The sequence below is a fragment of the Eleutherodactylus coqui genome, chromosome 7 (genome assembly GCF_035609145.1).
Source record: "Eleutherodactylus coqui strain aEleCoq1 chromosome 7, aEleCoq1.hap1, whole genome shotgun sequence".
NCBI lineage: Eukaryota > Metazoa > Chordata > Amphibia > Anura > Eleutherodactylidae > Eleutherodactylus > Eleutherodactylus coqui.
In genome coordinates, this window is record NC_089843.1 from 197,373,597 (window position 1) to 197,385,827 (window position 12,231).

At 46.9% G+C, this 12,231-nt stretch overlaps 1 pseudogene; it reads left to right on the top strand.

The window, feature by feature from the left end:
• The first annotated feature begins 8,289 nt into the window (after window positions 1-8,289).
• Window positions 8,290-8,468, top strand: LOC136573990 (U2 spliceosomal RNA; annotated as a pseudogene).
• The last annotated feature ends 3,763 nt before the right edge of the window (window positions 8,469-12,231 follow it).

The window sequence follows — 12,231 nt, forward strand, 5'->3', positions numbered from 1 at the left end:
TTCCTACAACAGTTTCCAAAAGCAGAAAAACAACACCGACGAGCAAGAGGTGCAGCGCAGCTGTGGCGGCGGCTGCTGCTACCACCACCCAAGCACTTTGATTGACACTCAGCCCGTCTGCTCGCAACATTGTATCCACTGAGCAGCTGCGTCTGCCAGAGTGTGCACAGCACAGGTACAACTGGAAGCAAAACAACACACACACACACACACACCAGTTCATATGGCAGCCGCACTCTATAGTTCGTACCTACCGCTGCGCTAATAGCCAAGTTGGAAACATCGGGCAGGCACAGCGTATCCTGGCAGCCTGCGTCTGTATGCTCCACGTATTCGTGTCATGGGTGTATGTGCAGGGGGCCCGGAGCCCCAGGGGGCCCATAAAGTCTCTCTTCCCCACATTGTAAACCAATGCTATCAATGAAGCTTTATAGTTTGGGGGCCCAGTTCCAGACTTTGTACTGGGGCCCCGCAGCTTCAAGTTACACCTCCGGATCAGGATAATGCTAGGCCATTCCAACCAGCCTGTGTGTGTGACCTGCAGTCGCTGGTAGTCGAAAAGCGGCCGGCCCCGGATGCGTGCTTCAGAGTGGACAGACCGCAGCGGACCCCCAATCACACAGGCCCAAGGCTTGCTATGTAGCACGGAATACCTCATTGGACTGCAGCACTCCACGCGGGCTGAGATACACGCTCCACGTGGGATGGGCAGTATTCGTCCATGAAGATCCAGGCCAACGTTTAGAGATGGAGCAACACTCGGGGAGCAAAGAACTCCAACGAACGGACGTCTACTTTCCAAGGATGTATTGCTTTATTCAATGCATGGACACAGAAACAGTTCAACCGCTCGATTACAGACCGCAGTCAATACAGTAAAGAAAGAAATGTGTCTGTTTAATGTAAACTTGCATGGAGCTCGTTTGTCAGCCACTGACTGAATGCTGCTGCTGCATGTCTAAAACGTGGTCTGACGTTACATGCACCACCAGGGATAAGGCCTTGCCTATAAGCATTCCCCAGCTGGCAAAAACGGAACCTCCCTGCCTATTCCTCACCATGGAAGAACGGAACCTACCTTTTTTTTAAAAAAAGAAAGCCACAGCAGCAGCCAACTAGATTTTGGTAGGCCGCTGTCTCCCCCTTGTGTGCTGCATAAAAAATGCACTCCACTAAAAATAACAATGATCCACGAAATAGAGCGTATGGAGAGAACGAGGCTTCTAGATGAGCCGTCAGGCTATGATAAATTGTATCACACCTGGGCGATATGGATAGATGCCCGGAGCTCACCCCTATTTACCAAGTGGTTACAGACAGGGACATGTGAGTAACACGTTTAAACCACAATCGTAAAGAGAAACAACAATTCCGGAGCCCCCCCCCCCCTTTTGTTTTATTTTCTCTTTCTCCCGTGTCATAGATACCTACCCTCCCTTACCACTCCCCCCCTTACCCTCCCCTCATTCCCCTGTTTGTAGACCTTATAAAATATCACAGACAAACATGATATAGTTCAACTCGAAATTGATTTATTAAGTTTCATTGTCAAAGTTATTTTTACATTGCTTTGAGATAAGGCAAAAGTTTCCCCCCTCCATGAAACCAATAAAACCTATATTGAATAAAATAAAAATGATGCAGTTACCGGTAGTTCTGCAGCTTCTTGGTGGAAATAAAGACCATCTCCCGTCTCCCAGCTGCAGCAGAGACTGACTAAAATGGCTGCCAAGCCCGGTATTAATGCTTCTAAATTGATGACATCACAATGGAGTGACATCAGCCTGCCATACACCTGGCTCATGACATCACAAAGGAGTGACATTGTCAGCCTTCCAAACACCTGGCTCAATTGCATACAGTATGTATGTATGTATGTATGTGAGTCTATCTATCTATCTATCTTTATTAATTATGTAGAATATAGATATGGATTATTTCTAAATTACAGATTTTGTAGATATAGATTAAAGATAGATTTAAGATTGTGTGTGTGTGTGTGTGTGTGTGTATATATATATATAATGTGTATATATATAATGTGTGTATATATATATATATATAATATAATGTTTATATATCTAATGTATATATGTAAAAAAATATATAAAATCTGTAGTTATGTATGTATGGCGGGCAAAAAAGGCCTGCTGTATGTTTTTAAGTTCTTCGGATGACCATGCCGCTCTAATATTCTCCTTACTAGGGTCTACTAATGCTGGCCCAGGGGAAGGCAATAAAGCCCTATGGGGCCGAAGCCAATTTCCCTTATTTTAGGTAAAAAGTTTCCATCCGTCCCCACTGGAAATGCGGCCGGCCGAAGAGATCCCTCCAACCGACCGACCGACGCACCTTCAGAGACAAACTAGTGCTTGCTTCTAGTGTCATCGCCGGCTTAACCATCCTTTGTAGGGAGCTGACGAGTCCTGCAGCAGCAGCAGGCTCTGCAAGCCTAGGATGCGTGAGCACGGTGCAAGAGGAAGGACTGAGGGTGTGAGGCTGGGCGCGGTTGAGAAGGCGTGGGGCGGGGCTATGGAAAGTTTTACAAACTCTCCCAGCTGCCTGGGTGCATTGTGGGTGCGCCCAGAGTGCTGGCTGAGCGTGTTGCCTCAAGCCTTGGAAGTGGAGTTGGGCGGACCGGGCTACAGGTGAAACCCATTTCGGGTTATCGCTTCTCGGCCTTTTGGCTAAGATCAAGTGTACCTGGTACAGGCGGTCTTAGTCAGAAGGTAACTCGGGTACCCCTCTCCTCTGCCTGGCGGGATCGCCTACTCCGGTGGGCTTCACCCGCCTGCTGCTATCGGGGAGAGGGATTAGTCCCAGGGTAAACGGGTTGCGATCCCCCTGCCTCTTCTGGTCTCCGGGCCAGGAGAGGGCGCTTATTTATTATATATCACAAAGCGGCTTTGTGATTTTAGCATCTTTCAAAAAATGGGCGAGGGCCCACACGATATACCGGCTTATGCGCGGATTAAGAACACGATACGTGTCTCTTTCTTGGATAGTGCGGACACACGTGGCTTGAAGTATGTGGTCGAGGACGTGCTTAAAGGGGCGTTTAACGTGCAGAAACGCGAAATACTAGCAATACAAGATTACCCCAAGCGTCGGATCTATGACGTGACTTTTACTGAAAACGGCATTTTTCGTGATTTGGTGGCAGCGATCCCGGAGAAAAAAGATCCGAGGCTTGAGGGTGTCTTGCTAGTCGAGCACGTCCTTGACATCACTAAACTCGTGGTGATTAAGATGTATTCTCCCTACATTGATGTGAAAGAGGTTGAGGACTTTCTGCTACGTTATTTCAAATCTGTCAGATGTATGGGAAAGATTATGAACGAGTTTGGTATTTGGACCTCAAAATGGCGTTTCCAAGCCACGTGTGTAAGTGACCCCAGCGGGCCCGGGGGAGTGATCTTACCGCCCGCGCGTTTTAAATTAGGAAAAGTGAATGGCGACCTATACTTTGCGGGAATGCCTGACTTCTGCAGGATTTGTATGAAATACGGTCACCAAAAAGAGTCTTGCGCAAGTACATGTAAAAAATGTGGGGGCACAGACCATGAGACAAGTCAATGCAAGAAAGGAAAAGGGTGCTATTTTTGCGGCGGTGTTGGTCACCTCTACACGTCTTGTCCCCACAGAGCGCAGAAGGCGGAGCAGCAAGGGCGACCCGGACCGAAGGAGCAGCCAGGGCAGCCAGAGAACCAAAAAGCGCCCCCCCCAGGGAGAGGAACCTGAAGAGATGGAGGTTTCGGGTGGACCCCCTCAGAAGGCAGGTATGGAACAGCGGAGCATCAAGAGGAGGGTGAGTGACCGGCGGACAGGCTCTCCCTCCCGGGAAACCGGTGGAGGTAGCAGAGCCGAGAAAGCCGGTCCAGGCCCTCCCACGATGCCCGCTCAAGCGGTGCCCGAGGCGGAGGACCCGGGGGGCACGGCGGCAGCTACAACAAAAAGGAGGAAAGGCTCGGGCGGAAGGCTATATTCGGAGGTGGTGCAGGGGGGAACGCCGGAAATCCCAACAGGGATGGCGAGCCCGGAGGAAGTACCCCCTGCTGAGCCATCCCGGAAGGCCCCTCCCCCTCCCAGCCAGGAGGGGGCGCGGGGAGCCACCTCCGAGACTACAGAGTCAAGAACGAGCCAAGTACCCACCCCTGCAGAGGGGAACGAGATGGACACGGGAGCTGGCCTGCTAGCCCCCTTGGGAAATCCGGAAGCATTCGAATCAATATGGGACCTCACACAGATCCCTCTCTCGGGCACCGTTGGGGGTCCACTAAGTGAGGTAGGTTCCTCTCCAGCGTCCCCGTTCACGATAGATTCGGACGCGGGGGGGGGGGGGTGTGAGAGTGCCAGCGAGGTCTTTGGCTTGCCCGGAGACTTCTAAGAAGAAGACCCACACATATTCCTAGTCTCCAATGGCTGCTCTATCGGGACTCACTTTTAATGTCAGGAGCATCGAGAACCACGTGAGGAGGGTCGCCCTCTTCAGCTATCTGACTATATTCGCTGCCTCCGTCTTCTTCCTGCAGGAGTGCGGGATCCCGCATAGAGCCCAATATAAAAAATACCAAGATGACTGGGTACATGGACCGTCGGTCTGGTCCGGCTCTAACGAGACCAGATCGGCGGGGGTCGCCATTCTTTTTAAAGGAAACGTTTTAATTGATACTATTAACAAAATTTTACCAGGCAGAATTTTATTGGTCAAGGCTTTTATTAACGGAGTAAAGTGGCAGTTTTTAAACTTTTATGGATCAGCAGATAAGAACGAACGTGCAGAAATGCTAGAGATTAGAGATGAGCGAACGTGTCCGTAACGGACACATCCGCACCCGGACACCGGCTTTAGCGAACACTGGAGTGTTCGCGCGTAAGTGTCCGGGTGCCGCCGGGGGGCGGGGAGATGCGCGGCGGCGCGGGCGGCAGTAGCGGGGAACGGGGGGGAGCCCTCTCTCTCTCCCTCTCCCCCCCGCTCCCCGCCGCACCCCCCCGCGCTGCCACGGCGGCCCCCGAACTTTTTCGCCCGAACACCGAGGTGTTCGCAAAGTTCGGTGTTCGGGCGAAAAAGGGGCGGGGCCGAACGTGTTCGCTCATCTCTACTAGAGATCTTACCCCTTTTTATTAGTGATTCTGATCCTCTTATTTTAGCGGGGGATTTTAATTGCATTTTAAAGGGGGAACGCCGGCTTTCCAGCTCAGCAAGTAGAAACTACGATAAGACCTCTGCTATGCTAAATAACGTGATTTTAGACCAGAAACTTACTGATGCTTATAAAAAATGTAATCCCAATGCATCAGAGGAAGCCGGCGTCACCTGGAGCAATAAGATCTGCAGCTCCAGGATTGATTTTATGTTCTGTTCTTATCAAATACTGCCTTTTAGATGTGACCTTTTTACCAATGTTTTCTCGGATCACAAGCTTTTATATTTTAAAGTTGATTCAGTTTTAAAGAGAAAATCCGGTAAGAATGCCTGAAAAAAAAATGTGTCCCTTTTAGAAGATCCGCAGGTTTTATCTGATTTTATCACTTTTTATAGAAACTGCAGACGAGTGAAAGATCCCAACACTCCCACCAGCCAGTGGTGGGAGAAGATGAAGCTAAAAATTAAATCATTTTTTATCAAGGTTGGGATCACCAAAGCTAAAGAAAAACGGACATTTTATGCAAATTTGAACACTCGTCTGCAGACCCTGTATAAGTTCCGGCAACATGATATAGAGGTGGACCACGAGATCATCGAGGTGAAGAAAGAGATCGCCCGGTGCCTGGAGCAGAGAGGAAAAGAAATTATATTTCGATCAAAAGTGAAACATCTGGAAGAAAATGAAACCTGCTCCAGGTACTTCTTCAAGAAGATAAGAGACAAGCGGACAGTCCTCGATGATCTCGGTGGCACCAAGGACATACAGGGTATTTTAAAGAAAGTGTATGAGTTTTATGCGGATCTTTTTAATACTAAACCTGTTGACAGTGATTTTATGAACGACTCGTTGAAGGAGATCACTGACGTTTTAGATCCTGGTTCTCGTGAGATTTTACTAAGGGACATCACAGAACAGGAGATTTTAGAGACTATTAAGAGTTTTAAACCAGGTAAGGTGCCTGGGCCCGATGGTATACCCATAGAGTTTTATGTCACCTTTTTTGGTATTTTTAAGGATGACCTTTTCTCCCTTTTTACTGAGGTTTTTATGTCTAAAGCCCTCCCGGGGTCCTGGAGGAAGGGTGACGTGTCTCTTTTATACAAGAAAGGAGACAAGACGGACATCAAGAACTGGAGACCGATCACCCTTCTGAACAGCGACTACAAAATAATGGCAAAAATATGCGCAAACAGACTCAAGACCGTAGCAAGTAAAATTGTACACGCCAACCAGGTCTGTGGGGTGCCCGGGAGGAGCATATGGGAGAATCTTAACCTGATTAAAGATGTTATTAGTGACACAAAATCAAGACGAGGTCAAATGGCTATTTTAACTATCGACTTTGAGAAAGCCTTTGACCGCGTGTCACATTTTTATCTTTTTAAGGTTTTAGAGAGAATGGGTATACCGGAAGGTTTTTTATTGTCTTTAAAAGCGTTTTACGAGAATTGCACAAGCAAAATTTTAGTAAATGGTTTTAAGACACAGGAAGTGCTTTTAAACTCCGGGGTGAAGCAGGGGTGTCCCTTGTCCCCACTACTTTTTATCTGCACACTAGAGCCTCTTTTATGCACAATACGTCGGGACAAGCTGATCCGTGGGATCCCCCTGCCCGGCGGGGGGGGGGATCGAGGCCAAAGTAGTGGGGTACATGGACGATGTGGCAATTCTTGGAAGGGACACCCTGTCGATCCAGAGAGCAACCAGACAAATTGAGTTTTATTGCTGCGCCTCGGGTTTTAAGGTAAATTTTAATAAAAGCAGTATTTTAAATATCGGGGACCTGCCATTGTCAGATGTCCCCATTCCTGTGTCTGAATCTGTGCAAATTTTAGGTGTCTCCTTCAACGAGGATAACAGAGGTCTTAACAGCTGGGACTTGGTGGCACAAAAGATAAACAAAAAAATATGTATGTGGAATATGAGAAGGTTGACCATGGAGGGGAGGGTTTTAATCATAAAAATGGTGATTTTACCGATTTTATTGTATTTAAGCCTAGTGTTCCCCCCTCCTGGTAGAGTTTTTAACAAAATTGTAAAAGCTGTTTTTACCTTCTTCTGGAGCTCCAAAATGGAAAAACTAAAAAGAGAAATAGTGATGAAGCCAAAAATAATGGGCGGTAAAGACTTCCCCGATCTGAAAGCCTTTTTATATATAAAGTATTTTAGCATGTGCCTAGGCGCACTTTTTAAAAACCACGCATGGTCTTATTTTTTACGCTACAACACAGGTTATTTTATGAGGCGGAACGGATGGTTCAAAACGGTTTTAAACTCCCCTTATTCTTTTAATCTGTCCAAAGACTATACGATTTTAGAGAAAATTGTGGTTTTATACGATTTTACTGGAAAAAGTGCACAGGTTTTAATAAATTCTAAATTAATGATAAAGAGTTTTAAGGAAAGTGGTTTTTATGTTCAAGTTAGTAATTTTAATGAGAGCAAAACAAAAGAGACGTGGAGAATGGTCAATAATCATATTTTTAACCCACAGAAGGATCTGGCCTGGAGCTGCATACACGACTGTCTTCCATGCCGGGCATTCCAGCATCGTAGAGGACTGACCAACACCGCCGCATGCCCAAGACCCGGATGTATAGAAGAGGAAACCACACAGCATCTGATATGGACTTGCTTTTTAACCAAAAGGATATGGACTAAGTTTTTACCCTTGCTTAAAAGAATAACAGGACTAAAGAAACTAACACTGGAAGGAATACTATATGGATGTCTGGAATGCCCCACACGGACTCAGAGAATTATGGCATGGAAGATGGTCAACTCGGTGAAGGCAGCTCTGTGGAAGTCCAGAAACATTTTAGTTTTTAAGCATGAGGTTTTATCGGTTAAAGATATTTTATCCATTGCTCTTAATGATTTGTACGAACATTATATTGTAGACAGGAAAAACTTTCCTATTTTATCGAGAAAATGGCTGATCGGGGAATGGAGCTCCATCATATAGTGCCACCAAGCGCCCTTTTATGTGGTTTTTAATGTGAATTTTAACAACATGTAATATAGGTAGACAAGTTTTGGAATGTTTTATATGGTATGTTTTAATATGTTATACAATGTGTTTTTAATGTACTATATGAGCATTTTAATATGTCTGGAAATATGTTGTTAAAATAAAAATACCCCTCTTGTCAACTTAAAAAAAAATCTGTTCTTATCAGTTTAATATCTGATACGTCCCCTATCTGGGGACCATATATTAAATGGATTTTTAGAACAGGGAGCTGGAAAAAGAGCTTGCTCTGTCCACTCCACGCATTGACCTGGTATTGCAGTACCTCCAGGACCGGTGCACCCCCTTTCCTACAACAGTTTCCAAAAGCAGAAAAACAACACCAACGAGCAAGAGGTGCAGCGCAGCTGTGGCGGCGGCTGCTGCTACCACCACCCAAGCACTTTGATTGACACTCAGCCCGTCTGCTCGCAACATTGTATCCACTGAGCAGCTGCGTCTGCCAGAGTGTGCACAGCACAGGTACAACTGGAAGCAAAACAACACACACACACACCAGTTCATATGGCAGCCGCACTCTATAGTTCGTACCTACCGCTGCGCTAATAGCCAAGTTGGAAACATCGGGCAGGCACAGCGTATCCTGGCAGCCTGCGTCTGTATGCTCCACGTATTCGGGTCATGGGTGTATGTGCAGGGGGCCCGGAGCCCCAGGGGGCCCATAAAGTCTCTCTTCCCCACATTGTAAACCAATGCTATCAATGAAGCTTTATAGTTTGGGGGCCCAGTTCCAGACTTTGTACTGGGGCCCCGCAGCTTCAAGTTACACCTCCGGATCAGGATAATGCTAGGCCATTCCAACCAGCCTGTGTGTGTGACCTGCAGTCGCTGGTAGTCGAAAAGCGGCCGGCCCCGGATGCGCGCTTCAGAGTGGACAGACCGCAGCGGACCCCCAATCACACAGGCCCAAGGCTTGCTATGTAGCACGGAATACCTCATTGGACTGCAGCACTCCACGCGGGCTGAGATACACGCTCCACGTGGGATGGGCAGTATTCGTCCATGAAGATCCAGGCCAACGTTTAGAGATGGAGCAACACTCGGGGAGCAAAGAACTCCAACGAACGGACGTCTACTTTACAAGGATGTATTGCTTTATTCAATGCATGGACACAGAAACAGTTCAACCGCTCGATTACAGACCGCAGTCAATACAGTAAAGAAAGAAATGTGTCTGTTTAATGTAAACTTGCATGGAGCTCGTTTGTCAGCCACTGACTGAATGCTGCTGCTGCATGTCTAAAACGTGGTCTGACGTTACATGCACCACCAGGGATAAGGCCTTGCCTATAAGCATTCCCCAGCTGGCAAAAACGGAACCTCCCTGCCTATTCCTCACCATGGAAGAACGGAACCTACCTTTTTTTTAAAAAAAGAAAGCCACAGCAGCAGCCAACTCGATTTTGGTAGGCCGCTGTCTCCCCCTTGTGTGCTGCATAAAAAATGCACTCCACTAAAAATAACAATGATCCACGAAATAGAGCGTATGGAGAGAATGAGGCTTCTAGATGAGCCGTCAGGCTATGATAAATTGTATCACACCTGGGCGATATGGATAGATGCCCGGAGCTCACCCCTATTTACCAAGTGGTTACAGACAGGGACATGTGAGTAACACGTTTAAACCACAATCGTAAAGAGAAACAACAATTCCGGAGCCCGCCCCCCCCCCCCCCCCTTTTTGTTTTATTATCTCTTTCTCCCGTGTCATAGATACCTACCCTCCCTTACCACTCCCCCCCTTACCCTCCCCTCATTCCCCTGTTTGTAGACCTTATAAAATATCACAGACAAACATGATATAGTTCAACTCGAAATTGATTTATTAAGTTTCATTGTCAAAGTTATTTTTACATTGCTTTGAGATAAGGCAAAAGTTTCCCCCCCTCCATGAAACCAATAAAACCTATATTGAATAAAATAAAAATGATGCAGTTACCGGTAGTTCTGCAGCTTCTTGGTGGAAATAAAGACCATCTCCCGTCTCCCAGCTGCAGCAGAGACTGACTAAAATGGCTGCCAAGCCCGGTATTAATGCTTCTAAATTGATGACATCACAATGGAGTGACATCAGCCTGCCATACACCTGGCTCATGACATCACAAAGGAGTGACATTGTCAGCCTTCCAAACACCTGGCTCAATTGCATACAGTATGTATGTATGTATGTATGTGAGTCTATCTATCTATCTATCTATCTTTATTAATTATGTAGAATATAGATATGGATTATTTCTAAATTACAGATTTTGTAGATATAGATTAAAGATAGATTTAAGATTGTGTGTGTGTGTGTGTGTGTGTGTGTGTGTGTGTATATATATATATATATATATATATATATATATATATGTGTATATATATATATATATATATATATATATAATGTGTATATATATAATGTGTGTATATATATATATATATAATATAATGTTTATATATCTAATGTATATATGTAAAAAAATATATAAAATCTGTAGTTATGTATGTATGGCGGGCAAAAAAGGCCTGCTGTATGTTTTTAAGTTCTTCGGATGACCATGCCGCTCTAATATTCTCCTTACTAGGGTCTACTAATGCTGGCCCAGGGGAAGGCAATAAAGCCCTATGGGGCCGAAGCCAATTTCCCTTATTTTAGGTAAAAAGTTTCCATCCGTCCCCACTGGAAATGCAGCCGGCCGAAGAGATCCCTCCAACCGACCGACCGACGCACCTTCAAAGACAAGCTAGTGCTTGCTTCTAGTGTCATCGCCGGCTTAACCATCCTTTGTAGGGAGCTGACGAGTCCTGCAGCAGCAGCAGGCTCTGCAAGCCTAGGATGCGTGAGCACGGTGCAAGAGGAAGGACTGAGGGTGTGAGGCTGGGCGCGGTTGAGAAGGCGTGGGGCGGGGCTATGGAAAGTTTTACAAACTCTCCCAGCTGCCTGGGTGCATTGTGGGTGCGCCCAGAGTGCTGGCTGAGCGTGTTGCCTCAAGCCTTGGAAGTGGAGTTGGGCGGACCGGGCTACAGGTGAAACCCATTTCGGGTTACCGCTTCTCGGCCTTCTGGCAAAGATCACGTGTAGTGATCTAGCTGAGGGCTTGGTGATCGCCTACTGCTTGGCAGTATACGTTTCCTGTGATTCGTGAGATCGACAGGTTTATTGAAGATGGCTGGCTTACAGAACACAATTCGGTTTATGGTGGACCCGAGAAATGGAACAAAAAACACCGTTGTCTACGTCGTCCGGGACATCATTATGGTGGAGATCGGTGTACCAAAAGACGAGATCTTCTGTGTCCAAGACTACCCAAGGCTCGGACAGTATGATGTCACTTTCTGCGGAGAAGGCGTCTGCCTGAATGTCTACGAGTGGTTGAGGAGCCACAAGGACGTCCCACTACTGGATGGAATCAAGGTAATACCTCTTTTCGGCATCCAAGAAAAACCACTCATATTGCATGTCTACAACCCATATACGGACAGAGACATGATCGTAAACTTTCTCAAGCGCTATTGTGACGTTGTAAAAGGCGGAGAAAGGATGACCAATATTCTGGGTATATTCAATTCAAAATATAAGTTTTGGGTGCGACTCAGAATGGACGCAACTAAGCTGGGCGGCGTGACACACCCCCCTGCAAACTTTACAATTGCAGGGAACAGGGGATACCTGTACTATCCGGGGCAACCCACTTTCTGCAGAAACTGTAATCAGTTTGGGCACACCAAAGAGGACTGTGTTAGTGGCCTGGTGTGCAGGAACTGCCAGGAGTCGGGACACCACGCTGGCAGTTGCCCCAGACCAAAAAGTTGTGACCTCTGTGGAGAGACCGACCACATGTGTAAGGATTGCCCATTAAACTTACCATCCAGAGGTGCCTGGAGAACCAAGGCTGGTGCGGCTCCTACCGGCCGTGAGACTACAGTCAGTCGTGTGGCGTCTGCTGACAACATGGCCTCTACTAGCGGCATTACATCTGTTGCTGCGGGTGAGACTGTTGCTAACCGTGCGACTCCTATTGACAGTGCAGCCTCTACCAGTGGTGGTACATCTGGTGCTGCGAGCAA